This window comes from Rhipicephalus microplus, chromosome X, assembly GCF_043290135.1.
Source record: "Rhipicephalus microplus isolate Deutch F79 chromosome X, USDA_Rmic, whole genome shotgun sequence".
In the NCBI taxonomy this organism is placed as follows: domain Eukaryota; kingdom Metazoa; phylum Arthropoda; class Arachnida; order Ixodida; family Ixodidae; genus Rhipicephalus; species Rhipicephalus microplus.
This window is the reverse complement of record NC_134710.1, coordinates 385,656,608-385,670,294: the sequence shown is the minus strand read 5'-3', so window position 1 is coordinate 385,670,294 and position 13,687 is coordinate 385,656,608. Positions and strand designations below refer to the sequence as shown.

The 13,687-nt window shown below is 47.1% G+C and overlaps 1 long non-coding RNA gene across 1 annotated transcript; it reads left to right on the top strand.

The window, feature by feature from the left end:
• Window positions 1-568: 568 nt before the first annotated feature.
• LOC119162286 (uncharacterized) lies at window positions 569-13,687 on the top strand. Its single transcript, XR_005108532.2, has 2 exons — window positions 569-1,135; window positions 13,416-13,687. It is a non-coding gene; the product is annotated as an uncharacterized LOC119162286 (long non-coding RNA).

The window sequence follows — 13,687 nt, the reverse complement described above, 5'->3', positions numbered from 1 at the left end:
TCGCTTTCAGGTGTTATTTCAAGACATCTTCCGGAGTGGTTATGTGCCTCTTAGCACAAAAAAGAAGCACAATACTTAGTTCTCTTTAGGGGCGGTTTGCTAATTTTGCTGCATACAACTTTGAATTATGTGCCTTTGTGCACAAAAGAAACGCGCAATGCTTAGTTCTCTTTAGGTGTAGTTTGCTTATTTTGCAGCACACAACTTTGAAGTTATTCATCATCAACAAGTAAAAACATTGCCTTTGATCGTTTTCCAGACCATTGTTGCTTGTACATTGTGCATCCACATAATTTTGTTCAGATTTTGGCATCGGTTGTGAACGAAGCACTGCTTGAACATATAACAATAGCAAAGGAGTGGTAATAACTGTAAAGTAACGTCAATTGTATGAGAGTAGGCTTTGCACAAGTTGAAGATACAGCAAATTGTGACCAACAAACGCCCTTCTGCTTTATGTCTAAAAAAAACTTGATATTGTTCAGTGTGTGTGATGAATATGCATTATGATTTTCTGTGGGTATAGACGTCTTTCACAGCTCGCAAGACACTTCCCTTTACGGCTGAAGCAGCAGCACGTGTTAGCAATTTGCTTCGTTCAGCTTATTCTACCGATTTGCAAGTAAACTCGTAAAACAGAGGCACCCAGGCACCGTGACAAGCGGCTGCATTTGATGCTGCTTATCGGACTAAACCCTATCAATGCACTTTGAGAGTAGCGGATGAATCTAACCGGTGTTTCGTTCACTGCAACGATTTTGACCACTAGGAAGAATACAGTAACACACTGATTCCAGCCAGACCTTGACATGAATGCCCACGCCGTGTGGTCGTCGCCATGGCTGTTTGTATCCGCCGTAGCGGTAGCGTTGTTGCTAATGCAGTGTGAAGGAGGGAATGGCAGCAACTCCTCGAGACAGCGACCAACTGGCCAGCCCACTCACACAGACGAAGATGAGCCCGCGCAAAACACAGAATCGACCACAATGCCGCCACCACTGCAGCCGTCGTGCGTCCAGCAACGCCGGACTCCCAGCCTGAAAGAGTTCTGCGCGCAGATTTTCCGCTTCGTGGCTGACGCAGTTCTGGATGTTTTCTTCACGGATATTCTTGGCTTGACGGGAAGATTCTAAAGGTTAGTAGCGACGCAATATATAATAGAGAGAATTTAGAACGCCTGTGTATTGTTTTAATGGGCATTCACGGCTTAATCGCGCTGTTATAAGCCGCAAGTAATACAGCTATTGCAACAAAGTACCCGCGTTAAAAGTTGGATTCCTCTCGAACGAAGCTTTAGTCCTTGTAGAATTGTGAGGTATTATTAGCCATTTCTGAGACAACTATAATTTGCCATTTCAGAGGACTTAAGTCAAACAGCAACGTACATTTTTTTCTGCCACTCGGCTAGAGTGCACTATATTCTTCGCAGCACAATAACTAGTAGATTTAGAGCTTGTGTATATAGCAATTCAATGAGCGTGTGCGAGTGGTATGCAAAGTTTTACCATACGCCGAATACGCGGACGTAGTGACCCTAAATGTTAGTTTGTGGTGAGCTATAGCTACTAGCTCCTATCTTCCTTCGATAGTGCGTCCTTAGACAAATTTGTTTAGCATATCCTGAAGCGAAACGGCGTTTTCGAGTAAACCGTGCCAGAGGGTGGGGGAAGGGGACTGCGGATATATTTTGTCCTTGCACGTAGGGTTCATTACCGTGCTTTCAATTTTTTTGGTACATAAGTGTTCTTGCAGTCTACCATTATCAAAATGGCGCTGGGATTGAAACTGTAAATTGCTAGTTTTTGCCATACTGTGCAGGTTATCCCGGCTAAAGTGCAGCCCTTTGATCAAAGCACTCTCATCGAAGGGCTTTAGGTCTCAAACATCCGTGCAGTTTAGGCTCACGTTCCAATTTTCGAATCGCAGTAGTCAACAAAGAGAGTCATCCGACTACGCACACCTCGTATTAGTTTTGTAGCTTTTAAACGTGAGACGCCCGAAAATATTTTGCCTGTTTCATTTAACGTTGCACGCCCAGTTACCTACAAGCCTCGAATGAAACGCGCGTTATCAGTGGTGCGCAGCAAACTTGAAAAGAAAGAAGCGAACACACATAATCTTAAACTCAGGGGGTTTGATTTTCGGCCATGGCTGCCGCCTTTGGCTCTACATGAGTTGCACTGACAATGGTGTATTTAGATTGCGGCCCATGTGTAAGAACCACGGGTAGCTGAAATACATGAAAGGCTGCCTGTTGCTGCGTCGCTATCATATGGAGATATAACCTCCTGCCACCATCGTTACTTTTTTTAATTTCAGACAATCTTACGTAACGCAGTGTCATCTGAAAAAGGTACGAGGTGCGTGCCAAAAACTGGATTGCGGCGCCGGTGGGCAAGGCCCTGATTGTGCGCGTGCGCGCCAAATTCACGTACGAACCGCACGTGGCCCGAGCCGTGTTGGGAAAAACCAAGAGGTGGATTTAGAACTCTGATTGATATGTAGTGTGTAGCGTCACGAAACTACAATATGAATAAGAGAGACGCCGTAGCGAAAGGCTCTGGAACTTTCGACCACCTGTAGTTCTCTAACGTGCACCCAAATTTGAGCACACAGGCCTACAGCATTTTTGATGAGGTGGCACTCTGCTGTAGGGCTTTGAGCTGCGAAGATCGGAAAGGTTAGCGTCACTACAGCGATGAAAGCAGTAGCCACCCGGTACAGAAAACTGTTGGGGAAGAAGCCCGTGGAATGGCTGTTGATCTCGGAAGACCCGAGCTTGGCTGCCTGGACTTTCCGCTCTCTTATACGTCGGTTCCTGGGGGCACTAAAGCTCTTCTAATTTGTGCCAGAATGGTTTTAGCCCGCGACACAATCAGGACGCCATTGACAAGTTGGGTATAACTCAGCCGATTACGACGAAGACCGAAATACTGGCAATGAGAACAAGGAGCTCGTTCAGCGGAAACAGACGGCGACTTTAGGAACTTGCGGAGGATGTCGACGACCAACTCGACGAGCCGTATACACCGCAAGGACACGGAGTTGACGTGATAATGTGACAAACCGTAAGAACGTTTCACTACCGAAACGCTACTTGGTTCCAGCGGGTCGCGGGATTGAATCCCGGCTGCGGCGGCTGCATTTCCGATGGAGGCGGAAATGTTGTAGGCCCGTGTGCTCATATTTGGGTGCACGTTAAAGAACCCCAGGTGGTCGAAATTTCCGGAGCCCTCCACTACGGCGTCTCTCATAATCTTATGGGGGTTTTGGGACGTCAAACCCCACAAATCAATCATCACGCTACTTGGTTGAATATCGGCTAGGGCTACACTGTAAAAAATTACTGCGAGGTCGGAGGAAAACACCTGTCCTCTAGCGTCCCCCCAACTCAGAGCAATTTTCACTCCGGATATCCTGAGAAAAATTTGCGTGCCGGCGCGCCGGAGAAAGTGTGACACACCCGGAGTACTTTTAACAGATTTCATTACGGTCGACCGGAGTAAGTGTGTCACACCATCGGAGTATTTTTTACTGGCATTTCTTCCGGCTGGCCAGAGTGATTACGTTGCACCCCAGAGCATTTTTTCGCAGGTTTTTCACTCTGGCTATACGGAGGTTTTTCGCGGTACCTACGGAGTTTATGACGATTTTACTTACTTCGCCCGGACAGAATTTCAGTAAGGTGAATCAGTAATTTTTAAAGTGCTTGCTTCTCCGTTTATTTATCGTATGCTGATCGTTTCACGCATTAGTTAGGTAAAAGAAGTTCCGATTCTCATGTAAGCACTGCATAATTGCCGTGTATTCTTTTCCACAGAGTTCTAGCAGATGAAATTCAAGAAAACAATTGAGTTATTCTTCTTTCATTTATTAAAAATGAGCCACCATTTTCAGATGATTACACGGCATTTGAAAAAAGCAGACAAGAACAAACATGAAAAAAGCCACCAAAAGCAAAACACAATAAGACAGATGCCATAAAATTAACAGCACTCAAGTTTGAAGCGCAGCGCTTCAAAATGAAACACATAATGCTACAAAACGATACACGATAAACCAAAAAAGCACGGTCACCAAGAACAACTCTTATCATCCCCGAAGGACCATCCATCAAATTCATTGACGACGCAAGGGTTGAGCTGACTGCTTCCAGTATAATTTGCTTCAGATCTGAACGACGTTGCTCTCAGACCAACGTCGTTCTTTTTCCCCGGTCAAAACTACGTGTCAGCACTGATTGCACTCCCGTCTTTTGCCAAGAAAAAAACCTGCAGTCACAGCAACGCCAGCACGACTGAAAAAAATTCAGCAGCAGGATAATAATCTCTCCCGTCGTCCACACAGAAAATATAACTAGTTTATTTCGAAAAGGCACCTTGGATTTTCTCTCTACCTTTCACTACAATGTATCCCCTGTCTCAATGTTGAGCTGGGCTGTCATACAGGTGTACTTCACTAGCCCCCTCCCCCTTCCGCAGAACGTCGAGTTCCGCACGACTTGTCCTGCCAAATAACTTCTTTTTTTTTTTTTGCATACGTCATACCCTGTATCGTCAGTTTCTTTCGCCCCTTTCTTTCTTTTCCTGAAAGTACGACGTCCCTCGAAGAGTCCAGTATACGTCTAGAATAGTATCTCAGATACCACTTATGCAACCGAAATAACTTTTTCACCCGTATGAGTGCGTGTATGCGTTCTAAACATCTGTACCATACATATTGCTATAGGTCAATTCACTACATTTAAAAAGAATTAACACAGATTTCAGTTATTCAAGGTTTCTTAGTACAACTTACATATTCTATCAAAATAATTTTTACGCTGTGGTAGACATTGACCTGGTGTCTATTGATATGGATAGTGGACAAATGTTACCATTTGTGTGTACCGACGTGACCAGAAATATCTTCTAACCAGTTAGGTTTGCCTATAACATATATTAACGTTTGTTTGAATCAACCTGGAACTACACACTTTTGTAGTGTTGCATAGTTGACCACCGCTCCAAGTATAACAGTGACTTGACTAAATTTTCTGAAGTTATTATGACGTAAATGTAGCGCGAAATAGGACGAGCACAAGAAAGTAAACAACCACGATAACTTGTGGTGGTCACTTTCTTTATGTCACGTTTTTTTTTTGCGCTACAATTACGTCATAATGAATCTGTACCAACTCGCTCACATCTCTACCGAAGTTAAGTTGAGAAAAAAAACGTAGTCCAAAGAACGCATTATTAGAATTTCGCTGACTTTTCACTGAGGTCTTGTAAAATTAGTCTACATTGATCATATGTTAGTTTATCGACTCAACATTATCCAATCAAAGCACTACCTGACAAGAATAACACAAGTAAATCAAAAACACACACACAATATTTTCACCACACCAGCTACCGCCGGGTGTCAACACTCGCGAGATCACAATGTGTCGTTCGCTGCCGGGAACCATCACACGATTACCGTTCGCACAACTCCTTTAATTTTTGTTGCTGCTTGTAGTCACTTCTGATATCCAGAAGGTGCACAGAACGATTTTCTTGTTTCGAACGTGGCCAAACGCTTCACATGAGTCTGACTGCACCAGCTTGGTATGCGCGAAGTTGGTTTGTAGGGAAAGACGGGTGCCCTGACGAAAGACTGACTATGCCATTCTTTCAAGAGCCAATGAAATCCACTGAGTGATGCTCCGGAGCAATGGCGCAGCGTTCGCCGGAGCGATTAAGGGGCAACGACCAGAGCATATTCAGAAATTGGCCCCCGTTTTCTTCGGGTTTCCTTTATTCGTCTCCCACAGGAGAAAAAAGGTAGAACGATTGTGTATGCTCCGATACATTCCGGTTTGAGTGACGTCACCGCAGCTGAGCGGGAGCACCATCCCCTATTCCTCCCAATTGGCTATATTTTTGTTTACAGTGTTTACACTGTAAAGGTGAGACTAGCGTGGATTATTGTTAGTTTGAGTTTTTCTGTGCGGTTTAGCCTAGGTTTTTTTCATGTACCCTATTGCATTATTTTCAGTGATTTACCTCGAATTTAGTGTATTTTTTTGGTCCATCCTGTGCATTGCCACGTTCCTTTCCTCAAGTTTTGTTATCACCCCATTACACTACGTTCAGCACAAACCGCGCCCACTATGTTCAGAAGCTTCAAGGTTTAAGTAGATCGTTTTCTTAAGATTACGCCCAAAACAGAGAGGTTATTCTGAAACCTACATCGCCACAAGCGATAACGCTAGAATATTCGATGGCAAGGGTATACATTCCGACACGCTTCGCCACTTGTCAGCTGATCGATGGCCAATGCTTCGTTCACCGCTATCAGTGCAAGACTGCTACTGGAATCCAACTTTCCGTTCACCAGACACAGGTTAACCGAAATGAACAGTTTGATCTCAATATGCACTTTCCTGTCTTCGGCCATGTCATGACTACGTGAAGCATGGTGGAGGTGGTGCTTCGTTTATGTACCGCACGCCCCCGTCAAGCCGTGAGTCCAGCCCACGTCACGAAGACACCGACGCCAGCCAAGAGCACCGAACAAACCGCAGGCAGCAGGGCTTACCACCGAAGTACGGTGGTCTAGAAGACAAGGCCTGGAAGACCAAGACAATGACATCGACTATGGCAACGATGACAAATTCTGAGCCACAGACCACGATCGTGATGCAGCACTCAAGGGAACCATCCATTTTTCTAGGGTCATTGGTTGAAGTTCCGGAGACCTGGCTTGAAACCTACGACCGAGTTGCCACCCTGAGCCATTGTGAAACAGAAGAGAAGGTACGCCGTTTGTATTTTTATTTGGAAGACGCTGCTAGGACCTGGTTCGGAAATCAGATATCTTCCCTTCAAACAAGAGATTTCTTGGGATTTCTTCCCCGGCAATCTCTTGGATACGTTCAGGAGCATCGCCCGCATGTAAAGAGCCGCGACGCTGCTGAAAAGGAGGGTGCAACTTCCGAATGAAAATGTAACGATCTTCGTGGAAGAAATGAGGCAACTTTTCCGCCACTCTGACCCCGACATGCTCGAGAAAAAAGAAGTTTCGTTTTCTCATGCGAGGGGTCAATCGAGAACTCTTCACTGGACTGAACCTAAACCCCCTGAATACCATCGAGATATTACTGTTGGAAGCAAAATTAATCGAGAAGACACTGGAAATGCGAACCCGCCAGTAGAATTGGCTAACGATCGAAGACAACCAATCTCTTCATGCTCTCGGCTCTGACGACCTTCGCGAAGTGATACCAGCGATTGTACGGGAACAACTGCGTAAATTGTTGCCGGCCTCACAGCATCCCGTCGACTCGATCGCCGATGTTTTAGGCCAGAAAGTCAAGCAATTTTTCTGGACACCAGAACAACCGCAGCCTAAGCCTCAAGCCATGAGCTATGCTGCTGCAGCCCACTGTCACGCCACTCCTCCAAGCCCACGCCAAAACGTGTCCCCGTCGCACTTCCGTAAACAGACGCCACCACCGCTGCCACTACCACCACCACCACCACCGACGTCCTACCGTTCGTCAGCAGACCACCGTAGCGCGCCGAGGAAAACCTACGTTTGGCGGGCACCTGACAACTGCATGCTCTGCTACCACTGCAGCGAGGCCGGGCACACCTACCACCGTTGCCAGTACCGACAGATGGGTCTACGAGGCTTCGAAATCGACGCGCCATGCCCACAACGGGGTGAACGACCGCATTACATCGCTATCTACTTCGCGGGAGCGCAGTCAACACCCCAATTACTTTATCGTTCTCCGTCGCTAGGCCATTACGCCTCACTGCACCGCGGGCAGTACACCGGCTTTGTTCGGTGCCGATCTCCGAGCCCTTACTCAGAAAACTAAGGGCAGCAACCGATGAAGGTGTGGTTGCTGTGCGACGACCTACCGAAAATCCTCCGCCGCCGCCGACGACCACGACACCACCACGAAATCGAAAGCACTTACCACCAGACAAAAAGGGTCTTGACGTCGAACCTTCACAGCCTGCAGAAGTCCCTACACAACGTGGAAGCAGCGAACAAATACACATAGCCGCGACCCGACGCCACGACCCAACCGCGTTCACGAAGACGAATCAGCGACCTTGACGTAATAAGTTACGGCCACCTCGTCAATGCTCTCGTCGATACTGGAGGCGACTATTCTGTCGTAAGTTGTTCTCTCGCGACAAGTTGAAGAAAGTAAGGACTGCATGGCAAGTCACCAAAAACCAGAACACTGATGGTCTCTTATACGCCGACTGGAGTCTGCACAGCAGGAATCACCATCAATTAGCAGATTTATCTTGCTAGCTTTAAAATCTTACAAAATTGCTCCAGCGATCTGATACTTAGAATGGACTTTCTAAGTCAACATGGCGCTCTTATCGACCTGAGGTCTGAGTCAATCACACTAACCTCACAAGACACGCTGCCGACCCCTACGACGCCAACCGATTACGCATTGCATGTGCTAGAAGAGCAGGTTAGCGTGCCGCCTTTCTTCAACGTCGTCGTTTTCATTGGCACCGAAAATGCCGAAAACTTCGAAGGCGTCGTCGAGTGCAATCAGCACCTTATTGTGAACCATCAGATTTGCGTCGAAAAAAAAACATAGCTGAGCAACATGACGGCAAAGCCAAGGTAAGGTGGTGCTGACAAACTTCAGTCACGAGTATAGGCACGTCAACTATGGTGTGGCATTCGCCCACATCAACGAATTCATGGAGGCCAGCAAGTCGTTCGCCCTCTTCGATGCCGCTGATGCTGCTTCGACAAATCGAAGCGTCCAACCAGAATTTGATGCCAACCCAAGCCTTCTGAAGTGCAAGCAAAACCAGCTGAAGTCGCTGCTCTTGAAATTCGAGGACTGCTTCTCGTAATCATCGTGATTCCGACAAACCCCAGTCGCAAAACATCACATCAGAACAGAAGAAAGTGCCCGACCAGTTCAACAAAGCCTTTACCAAGTCTCGACGTACGAACGGAATGCCGCCAAGAAACAAGTCGATGAAATGCTACGCGACGACGTTATTCAGCCGTCCGAGAGTCCGTGGGCGTCACCTGTGGTATTAGTGAAGAAGAAAGACGGGACCTTGCGTTTTTTGTGGATTACCGACACCTGAAGAAAATAACAAAAAAGGACGTGTACCCTGCCTCACGTATAGGCGACGCCTTCGACCGACTGCCCAGCGCGAAGTGCTTTTCTTCGATGGGCCTCAAAACGGGCTGTTGTCAAATTGAGGTTGACGAGAGAGATTGAAAGAAGACAGCCTTTAGCACACCAAACAGCCTCTTAGAGTCTAAGGTCGTGCCATTTGGTTTTTCCTCGGCGACTGCGACGTACCAGCGCGCCATGGACACCGTGCTGGCTGGATTGAAATGGCACACTTGCCTCGTGTACTTGGATGACGTCGTCTTGTTTTCCTACAGCTTCGACGAGCATCTCTGGTGTCTTGATGCGGTGCTTCAAGCAATCAACACCTTTGGACTAAATCTGAAGCAAGTGCCGCTTCGCTTACGAGGAGCTGTTGTTCCTGGGACACGTCATTATCAAGTCTATAGTCCGTCCCGACCCGCGAAAAACAGCCATTGCTGATTTCCCGCAGCCCACTGACAAGAAGGCTATACGCCGATTCCTCAGATTGTGTGCATATTACAGAAGTTTTGTGAAACGTTTGTCACATATTGCCAAACCGCTAACTCACCTTACAAAGGCAACGTCGAATTCAGGTGGGAAGCGGCAAAAGATGACGTATTTATATCCAAGGTCGTGGCCAACTATTCCACAAAAGAAAAGGGGTGCCTTTCCATCATCTAGGCAGCGTCAAAGTTTCGCCCCTACCTCTAAAGCAGCCCCACCGCGGTGCTCTAGTGGCTAAGGTACTCGGCTGCTGACCCGCAGGTCGCGGGATCAAATGCGGCTGCGGCGGCTGCATTTTTGATGGAGGCGGAAATGTTGCAGGCCCGTGTGCTCAGATTTGGGTGCACGTTAAAGAACCCCAGGTGGTCGAAATTTCCGGAGCCCTCCATCATGGCGTCTCTCATAATCGTATGGTGATTTCGGGACGTTAAACCCCACATATCAATCAATCAATCGACCTCTACAGCAGGTCTTTCAAAATAGTGAGTGACCACCACGCCTTCTGTTGGCTAACTATCTTAAAATACCTTCAGGTCACCTTGTACGATGGAGCCCCAAACTTCAAGAATTACACGTGACCGTCGTTAACACGCCTGGAAGAACACATCCTGACGCCGACTGCTTGTCACGCGCCCCCGCCGAAGCAATGCTGCCCGACTGCCTTGATCAAGACAGCTTCTTAGGAACAATAACTGCCGACAATTTTACCGAGCATTAGTGAGCTGACGCGGCACTCAGAAACATTGTGGAGTACTTTGAGTGTAGCAGCACGACTGTTCCGAATGTTTTCAGGTGAGGACTGAAGTCGTTCTTCTTGCGAAACTGAGTTCTCTTAAAGAACAACTTCTCACCCCTTCGAGCCGACCACTTTATTTGATTTCTTCAGCAGTGAGACCAGAAGTACTAGAAGCCCTACACGATGACCCTACGGCTGGACACCTTGGTGTTTCCCTTACGCTCGCAAGAGTACAAGAAAAGTACTACTCGCCACGACTTTCAGCCAACGTCACTCGCTACGTCAGAACCTGCCGCGACTGTCAACGACAAAAGACACCGCCGACTTACTGGGGCCGTTCTTACGGCATCGATTTACTGGGGCTGTTCCCGACGTCAAATTCGCGGAACAAGTGGATCGTCGTAGCTACTGATTACCTTACATGCTATGCCGAAACAAAGACTCCACCAAGGGCAGTGCCACCGTAGTAACAAGGTTCTTCGTCGAGAACATTGTTCTGAGTCACGGAGCTCCACATGTTCTCATTATTTATAGAGGTATAGCCTTCGTGGCTGACCTAACTCCGGCGATCCTGAGGTACCGCCACACCACCACCAACCATCCACAGATCAATGGCCTGAGCGAACGTCTTCATAAGACCATCGTTGATGTGCTGGCTATGTACGTTGACGTCGAGCACAAGACGTGAGGTGAAATCATTCCGTACGTGACCTTCGTGTACAACACGGCCGTCCAAGAAACGATGCAGATGACGCCGTACAATTTGGTCTAGGGAAGGAGCCCGCCAATGACAGTCGACGCTATGCCTTCAAACGTCGCTGACGAACAGAACCTCGACGTCACCACTTAACTTCAGCGCGCCGAAGAAGCTCACCAACACGCCCGCCTACGCGTCAAGAATAAGCAGGCGGCCGACAGCCGCCATTGCAATCTTCGACAAAGCTTCGTGGAGCATCACCCCGGGAACCATGTCTGGGTATGTACGCCAATACGCCGACGTGGGCTCGGCGAAACATTTCTGCGATGGTACTTCGGGCGGTACAGAGTAGTTCGACGTCTCAGCCCACCCGACTACAATGTTATTCCCGATGACATGACGAACTCTAAACGGCGCCGTGCTCGCCCTGTAGTCGTCCAGGTCATGCGCCTCAAGCCATTTAAAGCGCGCATCTGAGGACTGAATTTGGTAGTCGTTTCTGTACTTATTGTTTATTGTCTTTATTATTGTACCTTCAACTTTTGTTGAAGCATCAGGACGACGCCTTTTTCAGAGGGCGGGCAATGCCACGCTCCTTTCTTCAAGTTTTGTTACACTGCATTCAGCGCAAACTGCGCCTACAATGTTAAAGAAGCGTCGAGGCTTCAGTAGATCATTTTGTTAGGATTCACTCAAAACAATGATTATTCGGGAACTTACGTCACCGCTAGCGATAACGCTTGAATATTCGATGGCAAGGGTGTAAATGCCGATCCGCTTCGCCGTTTGTCAGTAGATCGACGACCGACGCTCCGTTCGCCGTTATCAGTGCAAGACTGCTACTGGAATCTGATTTTTCCGTTCACCTGGTGCAGGTTCGCCCAAATAAACAGTTTGATCCCAACATAGATTCTCCTGTCTTCAGCCACGCACGACCCCGTGCCAGCATAAAGTTTGCTTGTGCTGCCTGTCGTGTCTCAGTCTCTCAATTCATCATTATCAAGCGCTCTCTGGATTACATCCTGATACGTGGTCACGCATGGCATCGAAGTAAACCCGCTGTATGGCTTTGTTAATACAATAATGGAATAAGAATTCAGTTTGCAAGACGCAAGTCCTAAAGCACACAGATGAAAAAAAAAAGAAAGACAGACGATTCGGCCAACTGGCGTCACCATTGTAAATGCGCCGATATCTATGTAGAAGCAAGCTGTTTCACGCGTTTTATATATAGTTCAGTTTCCAAGGCAACCATCAAAGAGGCAGAAGAAATTACCATTGCTTTTGCTATAAGGGAATTCATGCAGCTCAAACCTCTGTTTTTATCACTTATTGTGGGGCTGCATGTGTATATTATCAAAATAGATTGAAAATCGGCAACAGGGCACACTGGATACCTACCCAACGTAGCAGAGAGATGAACATAAGCTCTACGCAGACAATCACTTGGACCCTGCGCTACGAGGGTGCTACTGGAAACATGTATGCAGAAGAGATGGATCGAAGTTTCACTGATTTTCGAGCTGCCAATGACAGCACTGTGGATGACCTGACCCCCATCTATCTTTGTTACAAAGCAATCCTGCAATATTACAGAGATTTGAGGATACATTACCCTGCAGCACACAAGAACATTTCTGCCATGAATTCTGCCATGTTACGCCGGCTTCAATCTAACACATATATAAACATCCTTACTTGGCACACGTACTACCCCACAGCATTAAGACATATGCCCATGGTGTGGAAGCACACCGAAGCTGTAGCACATCACGCGGGAATCTACGGCAAACACCGAAGAACAGGAAGAATATAACAGCAGAGAGGTGGGAGGCCATGCTGTCCATTCCTGTCCTTGGGGACCACTTGAGATTAGTCAAGTGGGTTGAGAGGATGGCGAGAGCCAGCGTTACCTTGTGTTAGGGGCCCGACCACCCGGCGTTGCCTTGTTTTGGCGGCAACGAAGTCGTTTCCGCAATAAAGTTTTGTTCTTCACAACGTGAAGTTGATTTGAATAAGTAGTGTCAAGTAGACACTGAATTGTTGAAAATGTTCCATGACACCTAATTAAATGTGAGACAGAGTGCACTTTTAACGAACAGTTGCGGCATCAATAAAACCTTGAAAATAACGAGGCCAGCAGAAAGATGTTTTATAATGTACGGGAAAAAGATTGATAGAATGCGGGCTCAACACCATCAAAATTTAGCTAACCCCCATTTTATCGACCATTTTTGTTAGTGTGCCACAAACTCTTTGAAGCTGCACATCTATATGAAGTAACTGTAAATTTCGAACAGTTGTTACTAATCCAGCCGCACCTCCATCTTCTTTTTGTTGGTGAAACCCAGGTACGCAAGACGAGAATCTCCTTCATGGGAATCAAATTTCATGCGGAAAGTGCAAGTTCGCTTAGGAACTCCACGCAACGCCTCTACAAGAAGTCTTAAGAAGAACGGGGAGCCATCCTTCATAGCGCCTCTGAGAAGTGAGGTAGCGTACAATTCCGACAAAAGCCACAAAAAGCGTCACAGAATGAAGAGCTATTTTGGCACTGTATTTTTCTTTGTGTGTGTGTGTGGACGCTTAGCTGCAATAAATGACTGAGCAGTAGAAAATTAAA